The following is a 3,642-nucleotide window of genomic DNA, read 5'->3' on the forward strand; positions in this document are numbered from 1 at the left end:
ATCATGTTTGGATTCCTGGCAATGATGCACAGATCAAGGGACACTGGTGTTGACTGCTTCAGATTGATAACTGGTTACATGATTGCATTAATGATAGTGGTAGTGGAATATGCATTGTGTTGTAATGTAATGCAGTGTAAATGAGGCCCTCAAGCTCTTAGGCAGAAATTATACAAGAAAATCAATGGATTTCTTTTTCGAACACTTTTTTCACCGTATGTAAATTCTGCTATTAGTTCGCCAAATAAAAAGTTATTTAAGTGCATGAAAATGGTCCAAACATTCCTGCATACAACTTCTGTGGATGAGAGATTGAGATATCTTTTACTCATTGTGAGCCAACCCAACAAAATACAAACTTTAGATTTACAGGCTGGTGTTGTCAAATTTATCAAGGTGAGCGCGAGACTCTACTCCCTTTTATTATAGTTTATTCATGATTATCTGTGTAAACATGGAATTTAAAACTTTGCACATATTTCTACCTTTGACATTCACAGAAATGTGATGCTTATTTTGCATTTTATGTTACCCCTGTTCTTTTTGTAAAGCTCATGTAAATACAGGACATGACATTTTTATATTTTTGTTTTCCAGTGATCTGAGAGTAGTCTAATGTCCTTAGCTGCTACTGCAAAGGAATTTAAAAACAATGATGCTGTACTGCTATTTGTTTCATGTAGCAGCAGTTACAGTATGTAACTGAAATGTTTACTGGGATATCAGAAGCTAAGCTGGCAGCATTAAAGCGTTTACCCACTTTTAAATAGAAACGGTTCAGTGAAAACGACGATTCTAGTGTTACAGACTTTATTACGATCAAATGAGATTTAGTGGAACAACATTTTCGAGTTTTTATAAACCCGTGCCGTACCTTAAAAATACTTGTACAACATAGTTTAAGAATAAGAACGATGTTATAGACGCTATCTCGTTGTAAACAGGCCTGATTACTGCCTGTTTTTTTCTCGTTCATGATGCTTTTTTTTTTGGAGAATGATCAATGGACCCAACTTTGCCCCGGCCCTGCCAAAATCTTTCTGAAATAATGTCGCTGCTGTGAGGATTATCAGGTATTCTGAGTAATTCTCTTCAACATGTTTTAAATTGTTACATATTCTAAAATACGGCAAAACCTGTTAATTACATCCGTCATGAACAAGCCCATTGAAACCAGTCATCCGCAATAAATTGCTTTATCTTTTTTAAATTTTTTTTTATCTGTTTGATATGAAATAAATTTGATGTCACTTCCTAATTTTCACTTTGCAGTGAATTGTAGGATTATAGTCCTGTGATTTAATCCCTGATTAAACCTGGACAAACAAATACATCTCCCAGATAACAGAGTGATAAAATGTTAAAGGGCCAGTAACATGCTGTAGTTTAACCTTCATAGTGTAGCACATGCATGCGTGTAAATTATAGTGAGCTCAGACTGACACCCGCAGGGCTGTCCTTTGTCCTCCAGAGGCCAGTAGCAGGCTGACATCCCCTCTCCGATTCCAGGGTGAAAAAGAGAAAACGGTCTTGTTCGTGGGATCAGAGGATGCTCACTATTCTCCTGAGCTGTGTGAGGAATTGCTGTGGTGAGGAGAGAAATTTAATAATTGGACAAATTGGTTAGAAAATCTGGGGGTTAAAATAATTGGGTACTCAAAATTTAAAAAACAGCTGCAAGAAGGGGCCTGCGGCTGCAAACTAAAGCCAGCAGGAATGAAGATTTACTAGGTCACCTCTTTAGAAGTAACCTGTCATTCAAATACTGCCACATGTGTTAGCTAGTGAAGAACACATTACTTTCAATATAATTTCAATCACATTAGATATAAACATTATTATTATTATTATTGTTAGTAGTAGTAGTTCATGTTTATTAAATGTTGTTATATCGGAAGTGCATTTTCATGACCGATGTTTGTTTTCTAAACTTATCTTATAGTCTAGTACCAGACTCAGCTTTGCAAATGCTCTTCTCCATCGGATGGTTTGAAGCAATATTGCAGCTGGAATTCATATATGCAATTTCCGTTGCAGAAGGCATTTCACAAAAAAAGAGCATTAGTTTGTCAAACGACATTTGGTGTCAGAAAATACAACATTGTGGGGTTTTTACTGCTTGGTGTCATCGGGGACAAATCTAAGTTGTAGTTACTTGAACACTGTATATAATAGATAAAGGGTAGTATCATAAGGCAGGACTCTGCCTGATAGATGATAGTGCATAAGGCCTGAGTTTGGCTGACCATTTAAATTTTTATTCTATTTGCTTTTCTTGTTTTGTTATCAACTGCTAATGTCTGCATCAGATTGGCATTCTCCAGTAAGGCTGTGCTGTAACCCCCTGCTAGAGTGCTATAAAGGATTCAAACCTTTGCTATCGCTATACAAATTAAATCACTAAGATATCTCTTCAATGCATCTGTCAAAATATGTTCCCCTCATCAATTCTCAGACCTTCATAGTGATTAACCATGTAAGGTAATGAGGTGTCAAATCAATTATATAATTCTTCTCATTAATAAATACACAAATGCACAAATACACATGACAACTGTGCTTTACCAATAACAGCTAATTTTTATTTAATAGACCATATCCCAGATTTCAAATGATCATTAGTCAGTGATGCGTCTGAAGGACCCAATCCTGGAGCTCATGCCTCCCCAGTCGTTGTATCTCCTGTACTCTCCGGGCCTCATGAAGTACTGTCTTCCTCTGTAGTTGGGCTGCTCATACATGATCCAGTAGCCGTCCATCACGTTGCAGGAGTGAATGTCGTTGATCCAGTAGCCGTCCAACCCTCATCCTGTAGGATCCATGGTGCTGTTTTGAGGAAACACAATTCATCAGACTTACCAGCAGGAAAATAATATCATCATTTTCTTTAGACATTTTCTAAAACTAGATATAGATATATACCAAAGTCCAACTAGATGAGAGATTAAGTGCACTCATCTCATGGAGCTGTAAACGTAGAATCCTGAGCCTCTAACAAGAATGGTTAAATCCAGTGTTAAGCTAGGCTATTAGACCTCAGTTTAATCTTCTTAACTTACCTGTGGGATCATGCGGCAGGACCTGATGGAGTCATTGAACCCCATCCAGCGCTGGTAGTCGGGATACTCTCCCCTTCTCATGAAGTACTGGTACCCCATGTAATTGGGGTGCTCGTACATCATCCAGCAGCCGCTCTCCACACGGACGGAGTTACAGCAGCTGAAGTAGGAGTGCAGGTCAGCACAGTCGCTGCTGCACTCATAGTGGCGGCCCTGGAAGCTCCTGTCCTCGTAGAAAATGATCTAAAATAAATAAATGTTTATTTGGCTAATTAATGGCATTCTATTAGAAAACTTGTTCAATTAGAAATAGTATTTATTAATTGTACTAAATATGCAGATGCATAATAAGCCTTACCTTCCCCATTGTATTGGATTACCGTGGTCACTCTGTACCCCAGATAGCGGAAGCTTCCCCTTTATACCCTGGAGAGAAACTCAAGCATTGTTATGTAAATCAATCACATTTACACATCAGCTTTTTAAAGAGAATGCTCTGCTGCCAAACAACAAAAGATCTGTGTGTTCCTCGTCAGGAAAGCATGCACCCTTTCTGTCCCTGGCACAAATGATAGTGACAATG

General features: G+C 38.1%; 1 pseudogene; it reads right to left on the bottom strand.

Annotated features, from left to right (window-relative positions):
- Positions 1-2,618: 2,618 nt before the first annotated feature.
- Positions 2,619-3,426, bottom strand: LOC121322989 (annotated as a pseudogene).
- Positions 3,427-3,642: the final 216 nt, after the last annotated feature.

This window comes from Polyodon spathula, chromosome 11 (assembly GCF_017654505.1).
Source record: "Polyodon spathula isolate WHYD16114869_AA chromosome 11, ASM1765450v1, whole genome shotgun sequence".
NCBI classification, from domain to species: Eukaryota; Metazoa; Chordata; class Actinopteri; order Acipenseriformes; family Polyodontidae; genus Polyodon; species Polyodon spathula.